Here is a 14,387-nt window from a genome sequence, read left to right as displayed (position 1 = left end):
AGGTGGAGGGAGAGCCGCTTTTACCAGCACTGCCTGTTAGGAGACACACAACACAGAATTTAATAAAATCTAATTATTATAACTTTTTTATTATCACCGAGATCTTATTTTTTTCTTGTTTTGCAGTGTTTCAACTATGCAACTGAATCATAGCCTTCTGAAGTTTAATAATTACATTACGCCAAACGTAAGACCTCATAAAATGATATTTAAATCTCCATCATATCATTTATGATATATAGGACTTCTTATAAATCTTGAATATGATAAAACAGAATTTCTTTAGGGACCGTTGAGACTTTTTTACATTTTGCACACATCTATTTTAGCCACGAATGCAAGTGAAACATTTGCACTGTCGAGTTTTGGACACCAAACACATCAGCACCTGTACAAACGCACCTGTGCTTGACTCACCTAGGAATGATTTAGTGGATGTGGTGGGACGTCCCGTCACGTCTTCCATCTGTTTTCCCTTTACAGGCGCAATCAGCTCCACTAACAAAACAAACCCAAAACAATTAGACAAAACTAATACAAATGAATAGAGAAAACACGTCTACAGAAATGTAGCCCAATGTTACAAAACTGTTAAAAACTTTAATCGTTTCAAAACGTGATATTTTTTTGTAACTTATTCATAATATGAATGCGTTAAGCCTAATATCATGTTTTTATTTGCAATGAACTGAATCCTAATTAGGTCAAAAATTTCACATGCACAATATATTTTTTTAAATCACCAGTAAACAAACACCATACTGCATTTATTTGTTTAAGAAACTGCTGACAATATAAAGACATTTTGGCCTATATTTAAAATTATTTTCCTTTAAAAAACAAAAAAACAAATGATTCAATCTTGAATTTCATATGCTGAAATCAGGCATAAAAATAAGATAATGTGCAAAAAAATACAACAGAAAATCAGGCTGACACCAATAATGTCATACAATCTGTTATTGATAAGAACATCAATATAATAATTTCCAGTTTCATACATCTGTGCAATTTTTAAAGGGCACTTAAAATAGAGTGAATTAACATTGTTCAAGTTAAATAAGGAGACAAAACATTTTAATGCACTGCAGAATAAATCCAAATGTATCTAAGAAATAGGTCATAATAAGCTGATACGGAAAACAACTGTCCAATACTAACATTCACTGTGCATCTCTACTAATGAAACACTAATATAAAAAGTGTGTCTCTCTCACCTTCCCTGTTTGGATTGAGGAGAGCTCCCATCTGATGGGGTCTGGATCAATATAATAAAACATATATACAGTTAAATCCAGAAACAATGACAAACATGCATTTAAATCTGATGTTTTTAACACAGAACAAACAGCTAAACTCAGCTGAACACATATTTATAAGCACCACATTCTCCAGCAAACAACGTAAAATGCATTTATTAGTTCAAACATCTGCTGACCAGATGAGCGCAGCTGTGTGTTTTAATCGCTCTGATGTCACAAAACCTGCACGTTACTCTGATGAACTACAGCGCTGCATGCTGCAACAAAACAGCAAAGCGTGAAAAACGAACGCATCATTTCTATCCTCTATCGGGAATACACATTCATAACACAACCTCGAAGGCGCAGATGCACTGTAATTACGGCAAGTACGTGTAATGTGTGTTTTATTGCGTGTTTTGTTTTCTCACCTCGAGTGCGCGCTCAGATGCCGACATGATGCCGGATGCGCCCGAGGGAAACCGCAGCGCGCGCGCAACCCGTCACAGCACCATACTGCTAAGATGAAAAAGTCCCTACGACTCCTTCACATTCTTACAACTTTTTCAAAATTTATATTTTTGTTTTTAAATTTATAAGACGTGACATATTATTTCCCTGAAAGCATAAAAATAACACAAACCTGTTAGTCACAGAAGGTTTTCCTAATTTTATTGAACTATTAAAACGTTTATTCGATAAAATTATTGTATTCGTCTGACAGACCTTATTAAAGACAACAAACGCTCTCCGATCTTTGGGTTTAATATTCCCTTTTGTGAACTACTCTTTATTTTGTATATAATATATATATATATATATATATATATATATATATATTATATATATATATATATATATATATATATAATTTTTTTTTACAATTTTAGTTAAAGTTTTAGTAATTTTTTTTTTTTATTTTGTCTATATAGTTTCTATTATTATTATTTATTCTTTCAGATTAATCATTTTAGTACATTAACTTAAACCAAATGAAATCGAGAAATATTACCTTGGCAAACAGCTGAAATAAAATAAGTTTAAGGGTTTATTTATGCTTGTTTATTAAATGTGTGGGTTTTTAATATTCTCAGTTTCGTGAACTGTAATAACCCCTGCTTCTTATGCTCTTAATCTATTTTAAATTCTGACAGTGCACCTCGCTTCAAACGTCTGACAACAATCACTGACTGAAATATTGTAAATATAAGCTGATTGCAGATTCATTCCTAGAACTGTCACAGTAAGCAAGGCCTGCGACACCCCGACCATGAGTTTGATTCTCTGGAATGCATGAACTGATAAGTGTACTGTATACCTTGAAGCAGCGTAAGCTTTAAGGGAGAAGAGGGATACTAAAATAACACTGCTGTAAGTCCGTTGAGTAAAGCGTCTGCTAAGTGCATGAACGGGCTGATGTGGACCTGCATGTCATCTTCACGTTGGGGTGTCTGTCTGTAGGAGGGTGGGGGGTTTTCCGGTGGGAAGGATGAAAAGTTCCCCAGCTAGCCGCATCGGGACATCGGGTCAGGCAGGATATTGGGGGCCGGAGCACTGCGGCCGCCACCTCCCCGGACATACTCTGCCAACGACATGTGGTTTTCCGGGACGCTGCGGCATCGGCGGCGGATCACGTGGCTGCTGGTCTTCTACGCTGAGTTTGTGGTCGTCTTCGTAATGCTGCTGCCAGTGAAGAATGTGCGTACAGCCTAATTACGGCGCCTTGTTTAACGGACTGGCTTTCTCGCCTGGCCTCACACTTCAAAGCCATGTGCACCGACCCCGGGGAGACAACACAACACATCACTAGTTTGTTAGATTCATCACTAAACCCCCAGATGTCAAAACATTCCAAAAAAAGTAATTTTTCAGTGTCAAACGTTTGGTGTCAAACTACCAGTGACTGACTGATAGACACTCTGAACACCAAACTGATTTCTTTAATGCTTAATGTCTACAACACATCTGGAGCTGGTGTTCCTGGCTCCTGCTTTCTCCTCGAGGGCGGTTTTAAAGGAAGCGCCACTAAAGTTCTATCGAGGAGTCTGCAGCTCAGAGCCTGGACGGGTGGTGTATAAATGTCCCCGATGCTGCAGCATCAAACCGGATAGAGCTCATCACTGCGGAGTAAACACACACACACAGCGCTCGAGGAACCCGAGACATCACTGTGTGTTCAGTTCTGAGGAGCAGGTCTCATTGTAAGTGTGTTTTCTCTGTGTGAGGTGTGTGTAAAGCTGTGTATCAGGAAGATGGACCATCATTGTCCCTGGGTCAAGCAACTGTGTGGGAGAGAGCAACCAAAAATACTTTGTGCTTTTCACTGTGAGTATCATCCGGATACTTTTTTTATTAATAATTTGAAAAAGATTTTATTTTTATATTTTTGTTTTTCATTTTTAGTATTAGTATATGTAATGTAAAAATGTCAAATTATAATTTAATGTTTTAAAATGTAATATTTTACTTAATATTTTAATATTTAATAATTTTTTTGTTTTGTGTTACGACATTTTTAATGTCTATATAGTTTTTATTCCTTTTTTATTTCAATTTTAGTTTTTAGATATTTTGGTACAGAAGTTGCTATGGAAACTAGCTGGTTTTAATATGTAATATTTTAATTAATATTTTAATATTTATATAATAATTTTATTTTGTGTTTGACATTTTTTTCTTTATTTTTAATGTCTATATAGTTTTATTTCAATTTTATTATTAGATATTTTTAATACAAAGTTGCCATGGAAACTAGCTGGTTTTTTTAGGGTTAAGGTTTTTAAATTTATTTCAGTTAAATATTTATTTATTTCAAGTTACATTGTAAGTAAAATACAAAATGCAAGTTTTTTTATGGTTTTGGTTTTAGGTAATTATAATAAGTCTGATCTGTATATAAACACACACTGATGAGTTCAAGAGCCAACCATGATTTCCACTTTATTTTGTTAGTTATTAACTTCAAAACTGTTAAAGACTTAAAAAATGAAATACAATGATTTATTTCAAAGTATATAATTTTATTTCATAATTATACATGTCATATGTTATATGACAAACTTTAAATTGAAATTATAAATGGTGCCTTGGCAACTAACTAAAATAGGTTAAAGCAGTAAAATTAATAACTGGAAATAAGTAAAAAGCTTAAACTGAGATAAAAAATAAAACACAGTTACTGTAAATAATAATAGTAATAAACATGACAAAAAAGAACAAAAATTTCTAAAACTATAAAATATTGAAATAAAAATATTATTATAAAAAAATTAGTATATAAATAAAGAGTTTCTTGTGTTTTTACAGATGTACATTGCTTTGATTTCTCTTCATGCTCTCATCTATGGTAAGCTTATCAATTTTATCTTCTGTTTGGAAGAAGACTGGGGAAGTAAGTGCTTGTTTCTGTTTCATTGACTGGGTTTTATTTACCTCAGTTTGCTGCTAAATGATTGGCTGCTTGTATTGTAACTGAGCGTTCTGATTGGTTTCCTCTCACTCAGAGTGCAGTTCCTTCTCTCCTCCGACGACCGTAATCCTCCTCATCCTCCTGAGATTTGAGCCTTCTCTTACTCATCTCTCACTGCTGTGATGTTAGGGCCTTAGATTCACTCCATCTGTAAATATAGAGACTGTAAGTGAGCATCAGCTGATGTCACTTCCTACACACACACACACAATCCATTTCTCCATGCCAGATGTTTTAGTTGTAAATTTGGACGTTCTATTAATTCTATACTTGAAACTAAGTGTTTTAGTTGTAAATTTGGACGTTCTATTAATTCTATACTTGAAACTAAGCTTATTATATTTAAAATATGAAAAATACAATCTAGAATTAGCCGAACATAATGTGAGGCTTCATAATAGATTTTCAGTGATACAAAAATAACGCTAAGCCCCTAATGCATGTAAAATTTGTGAAAATTAAGCAGTTATTTTGTATCATTGATTATTATTGTTTTCTTTATTAATATTTTGGAATTAGTTATATTTTTCCGCTTTCATTTTTTAATTTGAAAATTTTAGTAATTTTGTCATGCTTTCATTATTTATTATACCTTTTTTAATTCCTATTTAGTTTAATTTTGATATGTGTATATATATATATATATAATTTTAGTTGAAGCTATTTTATGTGCGTGCGCCAAGTTAAAACTAAATAAAAATGAGAAATGTTTCTTGGCAAATAACTAAAATAAGCTTACTTTTTTTTTTAAAGGATTTATTTCACGAGTTGTTCTTTCAGGAGGATTAACATATAAATTACCTGTTTAGGTGACCAAACATTATCTTTGAAAGAAATTCGGGCTTGCTTGTTACATCGGTCCACATTTTCAGGAAGTCCAAATTTATCGTGTGTGGCGAGTCTTCTTACATTCCTTGGAACAACGGAAAAAAAAAAACATTTAGATGGATTCAATCAAAATGCACGAATGCAGAAATCATCAGCCACACTATCGTGTCTTTTCTCTGAGGACAGTGATTCTCTCTGTTCACAGGATCGAGCAGCTGAAGGAAAGAAGAGAAACGATGGGCCAAAAGGTCCAAGTGGACATGAACAGAAAAAAAAAAAAAAAAAGGGTGGTGTTCGTTTGTAGGGCGCACCGTTCTCTGTGGCCTGGCGAGTCCGGTTGCCCAGCCGGATAAGGGAAGGCCCAATCACTCTACAGTATGTGGGTTCTGAGCCAGTCTTACACAAACATCTCTCTTTACTTTTAAATCCGTCGCTCTGAAAGAACTCACCGCACGAACTCTAGTGAGCCTCTTTCCGCTCATCGAGACACTGACATCCTCGGCGAGGGACCCTGACGTCCAGATCTCTGTTAGAATCAACTCCCGCCACTGTGAACACGGAGTATTCAATGATGTTTGTGGATGAACTGGATCTAGATTCTAGAGGCCTTGAGCATGACCTTACTAACCATCACCAGCCGTGGCAAATAACTGAGTGTTTTTTTCTAGATTGCAGATGCCTTTACCATTCGCTGGTTAATTGGGAAATGCTTGTCTTTTGTTCTTTCTCATCTCTGCTCGAGCCTTAGCCAGAAATGCTGCTGTAGTGTGAGGAATATCTTTCTTTGCCAAATTCTTATTCCATTATGAAGCATAATCAATTTTTTTTTTCTTTCTGGATCAAAAACAAATTCTATCAATTGCATAAAACTAGAGGGTGAATATCATGAAAACGTTCTGGGCCATATTTCATACCAACATCATTTTCTATGTTTTTTGCCATTGTGCACATTATTTTCTGCATGGACAATTAAATGCACTATCTTTCTATCAAATGTTACATTATTGTAATTGTATATGCATTATATGTTAACTGAATTTTCATTTGACTGAATTACAACACAAACACACACACACTTGCATTACAATAATCATATATTTTTATTATTGTCTTGAAAAAAAAGTTAAATACTGGGTAGTTTGTCTTTCACTAAAATAACTTTCTTTTTTGTATTTTCCATTTGTTTTTAATTCTTATTCTCATTATGAAAGTTTTACTTAATACATAGATAGCAAACATTATAATAATATATTATATATATATATATATATATGCATTATATATATAATATTGAGCACTCATTAAAATAATAGATTTTCAATAATGTTTTGAAAATAATATATGTGCATTTGCATGTAATCTTTATGAAACTTTTTTTCGGTTGATTTTGGGATGAAATATGGTGTTTAGACATGTTTTATGACATTAATTTCTGAAACGCACGTAGATCATAAGGCCTGGAAAATACGTTTATGACTGTCATACAAATGTGCCAATACTTTCAGCCGTTCTGGGGCAGTTTTCACACTGTCTCTCGGAAGTGGTGCTCAGGATTCAGTAACAGTGTCATGCCAGTTTTGAGCACGGAGCTCGGTCTTCCTGAAACCAGATCGGCTGCTGTCTTCGCCCCCCCAGGATACCTCAGGTTACACATGATGCTGTGCTAATCCTGCTCCATCTTCTAAATCCAGCTCAGACCATTCAGATGTCTCTCGGAAGCTTTCAAAACTGGGGAGACTGACAGCTGGCTTTCTCATTCAGCCACAGTGATTCATGTGGTTTGCTGCTTATGAAGGAAAGGTTTGTTGGTTGTATTTCAAGGCATTGAAGTGTTGAAGGCTCTGCTTTGTGGATCAGTATTCCCGTCGGGCGCTCATAATCACTGCTGTTCGCCGGCCTAATGTAAAGGACCTCCGTTTCTTTTCCATTTTCTTGCAAATTCTTTCATTTTCAATTTCTGTCTTTTTAATCTATGCTTAGTTGTGCAGCATTTAAAATCTCAAAACTTAATGCAGTTTTGGGGTTTTCGGGTTGCTTTCACTTGAAAAGCGATTCAATAAAATTCTTTTGTTGTTTTTCAAGTGGGTGTTTTCTCCGCTTTGTTGTCTTCTTTGTGGTTATGAAGAAAATCTACTATGGAAAGCTTTTCTTTCGCCAGGGGGGAAAAAATAAAAAAATAAAACTACAGAGGCAATTTCAATTTTATCACAATTCAGTTTTTTTTCTTGCATTTCTGAGGAAATGTCAGAATTCCAAGATGCAAAAAGAATTGTGAGATATAAAGTTGCAACTTCAATATAAACTCAGAATGCTGAGGAAAATAGAATTTTGAGGTGTAAACTCAAACTTTGAGGAGATTTAAAAAAAAAATATATATATATATATTTTTTTTTTTTTTTTTTAAGGTGAAAAACAGGCTTCCACAGTCCAAATATTCAAATATCTAAAAAGAGTATATACCAGTTCGAGTATAATCTAATATCATTTCAACAGTTTTTCTGTGCCGGTTCATGCTGATTTGTCTTCAATTATTGATAACAGTGAAAGAATCACACAAAACACTTCATAGCAGTTTAATGAATCACTCGTGTAGTATCATTTCATTTAGAAGAGTTTACAGAGCTCTAGTTTGTCCAGTAAATAATAAAACTATTTACACATTTATAAATGTGGCCTGTGATTTACAGTGACAGCTACATAAACATGCCATACTCCAATTAACATGAATGAGACAGATATTATAACACGATGGGTGTTGAGTTACTTTCATTTATCCCTTCACTTACTTTCTTTAGGAGTAACAGATCATAACAATTTGAAATCAAAGTCAAAGATTTACAAACAGGCCCCCAATGCACTTTATTTTCTCATTTGGTCCCTAATACTGCAGAATATAATGCCAAATATGAATATTTTAGTTCTAGTAGTAGTTTAGACCATTTTTTTTTCTGACTATTCCTTTAATCATAATGACACAAAAGGAATGCCCACATACAAGCCAAAAAATTCATATTTTAATCTTAACGCTACATTCTATAGTTACTATGGTAACAGCTGTAAATTTAGTGTCATTGTTCAGATGTACTTAAAGTTACTGTAAATCTTTTAACAGTTACCTGAATGTTTATCGCTCCTAATTACATCAAAATGAAACATTATTTGCGAATAATGGGCTCGTGACGAGGACGGATGATGTCAACATTAAACACAGATGACGTCACATTGTCAGGGACTTCAGAACATCACATTATGTTGGAATGCATTCAGTCACATGTTTATTTTAGTAATATTACCATATTTAGTCTGCTCATGAGTCTCGGGTTAATGGAGACTCTAACACAGAGAACTAGAATAATTCACAGGAAGCTCGGCAAGCCCTTGACCCGTCCTTTAGCCCCCTCCAGTAATGGACCTGCTAAATCTGCTTTCAGAGTCCTGGAAGCTCCAGATAAATTAAAGCAGGTAGTTTAACAGGGGTTTGGTAAAGAGCTACCAATGGTCCAGAAAGTCACCATTGAATCAAAGCTGCTGTTGCATACATGCTACTGATCTTATAGTACAGATTTTTTACAGACAAGCTAAATGATCTTTCTTCACCTAGGAAAAGCATCAGATTAGACGAGTTAAATAGCGAGTATGACCTGTTGCGTTTCCAGCATTGCATCATCCTGTAAGTTTCGGTGTCTGCAGAAGGGGCTGAAGAACAGGTTCTGGTTTGCGTTCATTCGTACAGCTTGGCTAGGAAGTGTCTTTTTGGGAGACTATCATCATCCCCCCCCCCCCCCCCCTCTCCTGCCCCACCCCTCCCCCCCCCCTCCCTCTCTTCTCTCTCTTTCTCCCCCCTCTTTTGGATGCTTGCATGCATAAGTCATGTTGCGTCTTCATATTTGGATCGCAAAATTTTAGTTCCCTCTCTTTCATCTTCCTCCCTCCCTAAAGAATGTAGAACAAGTAAAGAAAAAGACCGAAGACAAAACAATTGCCAACATTTGGAGATCTTTGGTTTGGTGCCAACATTTGGATGAGGTGGTGTTATATTGCCGTCTCCTGCCACCGCGCGAGTGCTCACAGTGCTGGAGGGTGATGATGATGATGATGATGATGCATGAAAAAAAAAAATGCATCATGCAGGGGAACCACAGCTTTACCCTCTGGGAGGACTGAAGGAAGTGATGTCATTGAGGGAAATAATAGCCAGACTGAAGGATAAGAAAGCTGTGATCAGATATGTGGGTCAGAGAGTGGAAAACTACTTATTTTTTATTAGAATAAAACGTATTTATTGATTTAAGTATTTGTTTGTTTGTTGCTTTATGTATTTGTTATTGATTTATTGGTTTTGTTTATTTACTCATGTTTAGTTTAATTTGAAGTACCAAAATAACAAAAAAATAAATAAATTAACTCAAACTTATCAATACAAATTAATAAACAATACACATATTTAAAAAAAAATAAATAAATAAATAAATAAACTTTTTCTAAAATGGAATCAGAATATATTTTAATAAAATCTAATTTAAAATATTAACAAAAATTACAATGAGTATGAAATTAAGGTAAAATAACTGCTGTTCAAATCAATTGGCAATTTTTAACTTTTGGAGCAAAAAGAAAAAAATTGGAAAAAAACAAAAAATATTTTACTATATAAATCTCATTGAAAACCTTTCAGGAACCAGCGTCCAGATCATATTTTAAAAAAAAAAAAAAAAAAATTATATTTTGCGTTATTCGACTCAAAGTGAAAATGCTTCCATTAGCACATCATTGATGTTACTTTTTCCTGCATAATTTAAATTTTTTTAAATCTATTCCTTTTTTAATTGTCCTAAAACAATCTTCATCCTCTTTATTAAAAAACATTTTTAGTACTGATTTTGATGTGAAATATGACCCAGGCGTGTTCTGAGATTCACCCATACATTAACTAATGATGTGGAATTAATACACCAGTTGATTTTAATATTTTTTATGGATCTTTAACATTTGCTATTTTAATAATAAATAATAACAAACCTAAATTCTTTTTTTATATGGCTAAATCAATCTTTGGCATGATGGTAGATTCACATTTGCGAGAACATTTCCGTCTCTCCATTTTCACGGTTGACCTCAAATATTTTGAGAACCCACTTGTCGCGATTGAAGCAAACAAAAGTAAAAATCTTGAGTAAGACTGTAGGAGAATTTGTGTGTCTTAGAAAGTTGGACCCACATATAGTCTGTGTAATCCAGGTGATATTAGTGTTTTCTGATATGTTTGTAAAACACACTGAACTCATCTAATAATGCAGCAGTGTGGCTGCCCATGCCGCGATGTAATGCGGCGTCATTCTCTCTTGCTTCGTCGTTAATGATTGGGTGAGGTTGGGGCGGCGTGTTGATGAAGCACCAGCGGGCCGGAGAGAGTGAGAGGAGAATGCCCACCACCACAGAGCCGCGTGTGTCTCCCGAATATTAGCTGCCCCAGAAATGCCTGTTCGGCAAAGATCAAAAAAAAACCAACAGATCATCACATCATCCTGACCATAAGACACCTACATACACTGTAACAAAGCAGAAGAGACCTCTATCAGATTTAAATAAGAATACACAAATTAATATCGCTGCTGGGCAGATTATTTTCCTATGCTGTCATGAACTATTTATTCTTAAATGAATCTAAAAAGTAAAATATGATAAGATTACTCAAATTAATATTTCATGTCAATTTATTTATTTATTTTACATAACCACCGCGCTTACCAGACTGACATTTTCCACCTCTAGGCATACAATGCAATGATGATCTTTAATGAAGTGATCAAAAAAAAGTAATGAATCATTTTAATAATACATATATTTTTTTTTAATATATTAATACATAAAATATATTTATTTTGTGTGTGTGTGTGCGCTTTTTATCTATAACAAAGAGATTTTTTCCAGTTTCCAGATTTACTATGATGAACTATTTTATTAACATAATAAATTTTTTTTTATAACAGGTTTCTATAAAGCTTAATTCAAATAGCTTAGAAAGTTTTATTATTTTACATTTTCATTGTTTTTTTTCTGAGTGCATTTTTTTTATTTTAATATAGTGATTAAAAAACCACTTCCTAATTTTTCCGTTGTAGCAAAATACTAGCGAAAGATTTTTAAATAATACTTATAAAATAATTAATCAGCTAGAAATCACATTTTTCCTGACTTATTTTTTTATCTATAATAAAGTGATTTTTTTAAGTGTTCACGATTACTCGCTAATTTTTTTTAGATTTATGAATAATTAAGATAATATATTTTAAAAATCAGTTTTAAAAATTCAACACCTAGAAATTGCTTTATTATTTGAAGTTTATTTTAATTACATGCATAAATACATAACCACATCTTATTGTCCAGTTGTTCAAGTTTACTAAGGATTTTTTTAATACTGATTTGATACCTATATTTAAAAAATAATTACTAAAAATAATAATACGCACCTAAAAAATGCTTATTATTGTAGATTTGTAGATGCACACACACAAAAAAAAAAAAATTTAGTTAATCAAGTTTAAAAAAAAAAAAAATCACAAAATAAAATCCAAAACGACTTGAAATTATTAATGTTTCTTTCTGATGCATTGTTTCTGACCTAAGCATAACCAGAGTATTTTATTGGAATACTTCATGACGTTCTGTCAGAACCCCCTGTGATGTGCACACGCCCCACTCATCAGTCAGCATACAGCGAAGTACTCACAGAGGAGATGAAGTTGGGAGGCCGAGTGGTGGTCACAGTGCGTGCGGGGGGTGGAGGAGCACGAGCTGCGGAGAAATTTGGCCAGGAACGTCCAACACACAGCGTTAAAGCGTGAACAGCAGACCGCCACACAGCAGTCGGGAGGAGAGGATGTGCAACTAGCACACAAAAAGTGGGGCCATATTACAATTGCACTTAGCCTTCCAGTTTAAAAAAAAAGTGGGCCAATTGACAATCCACTTAGCATCCCAGTTTAAAAAAAAGTACCCTGACATAATCTGTACTTAACGGCTCTAGTTTGCACGCACTCATTTGTGTACTTAATATTACTAAAAAATGATTCTTCAGGTCTGCTTAAGATAAACATAAGATCATCTAAGTGCACTCAACTGTGCTTTTTTGGGGCCACCATGAATATGACACTAAAATGTGAATCTAAACCTACTATCTCTGTATGTTAAAAAATGTATTTAATCACCCTTGTAGTACACTTGAGTGTACTCGTGTATGAAAAGATTTGTACTACAAGTGGTAACGAAAATACATATATTTAAATACAGAGGACAGTTATGTTAAATGCTGATTTTAGTTACTATTCATGGTGTCCCAAAATAGCACAGTACTTAACCAGTACTAAATAATAATTTTAGTAGCCTATTTAAAGTCACACAAAATTAGTGCCGCATAAAATAGAGCCACTTTAAATACATTATGGAAGTGTGCTTTTTAAACCTGGGATTCTACTTGCATATATTAACATGTATGTCATAAACTATGACAATTCCATGGTGTTCATATCAACTGAATACTAGTGCGTCAAAAGAAAAAACTCACTGTCACGTCGCCGCGCGCTGCTGAAGGTCATAGTGTCTGTCAAGTAACCAGAATCATCCTCATCCTCATCCTCATCCCAGAAAGAAAAAAGCTTAAATTGCGAGAGCTGTTTTGAACCCGTGATGTGACAGTGGATCGACGCACCCAGTCGCACGCACTCTTCGTGTCGTTGTGCTGCAGTGAAATCTCCTATGCTCGCCCCCACAGTCCGCAAGGCGCCGGTTCCACCACACGCCATTAAGGTAGTCGGTGCCGAGGGGACAGTTTCGCGGAGGAGGGACGCGGACCGCGCCGAGAAAAAACCCGCCAGCAGCCGCGCATGGGTAAAGGACCCCGGGGAGCAGGACGATCAGAGGACGAACTCCAGACAGACACATCACATCTTACAGGCACCGCGCGCGAAAAAACCACTCCAGCAGCATAAATCCTACGCGTGCTGCGAGGATAGCGCGCGGGAAGGTGCATTCTGGGAAAATGTAGTACATGCTGAATTTAAAATTTAAACGGCAATTGTGTAGTGAAATAAAGGACATGCTGTCGGTTAATTGGTCGCAGTGATTGTGCCACACGTTATCAAAATTTACTGTCCAAAAAATACAGGACTTACCCAGTCCCTACCCCTAAACTTAAACTTACCCATACTTTATTCTTTAATCAGAAGGAAATGATAGTGGATTACCACGGGTTGTTAGACGCAACCTAATACTGATTGTAAGCCTTAAAAAACTGACATTTCACTGAAAAGTTATCCCTCAATTAGATGGTTAATTGTAATGGATGTTCCAGGAGCAGCAAGGATGTTCATCAGGAAACATGCTTGTACTTGGTCAGATTCATTCATAAAAAAAACTTTTGAGAACCTATTTTTGTTACATGGAAGCCTAAGTGCTTTAAGAGGAAGATGCAAAAACACTAGTCTTTGGTTGTTTATTCCTCTCAACGTGTCAGTGTTTGTATGATCGACACCAACCCTCAGGCAGGATCTCAAAGGCATTGAGGATACAAAACTGCAAAGGGATTTTGATATATTCCGAGAATCTTTATGTGTTGATTATAACTTCAGCATCCGTTGGCTGATTTTATTTCAGACCGTCACCAGTTTTGTTTGTGGAAAGATGCCGGTCAAATTAGATGTGACTATAATGAATGTGAAACTTCATTCAGAAATGTGTCCAAAACAAGGACGCATGGTGAGAGATTTTTGATTATTAAATACTGTTGTCCTGGCAATGCTTCAAATTTGAAAATTCTTCTTACTCCTCCAATTGCTGTTGTCATACGA

General features: G+C 34.9%; 1 pseudogene; it reads left to right on the top strand.

Annotated features, from left to right (window-relative positions):
• The first annotated feature begins 2,730 nt into the window (after nt 1–2,730).
• Nucleotides 2,731–4,883, top strand: LOC122140850 (annotated as a pseudogene).
• The last annotated feature ends 9,504 nt before the right edge of the window (nt 4,884–14,387 follow it).

The sequence above is a fragment of the Cyprinus carpio genome, chromosome B19 (assembly GCF_018340385.1).
Source record: "Cyprinus carpio isolate SPL01 chromosome B19, ASM1834038v1, whole genome shotgun sequence".
Classification (NCBI taxonomy): Eukaryota; Metazoa; Chordata; class Actinopteri; order Cypriniformes; family Cyprinidae; genus Cyprinus; species Cyprinus carpio.
The sequence above is the reverse complement of the archived record's forward strand: the minus strand, read 5'-3'. Positions and strand labels throughout refer to the sequence as shown.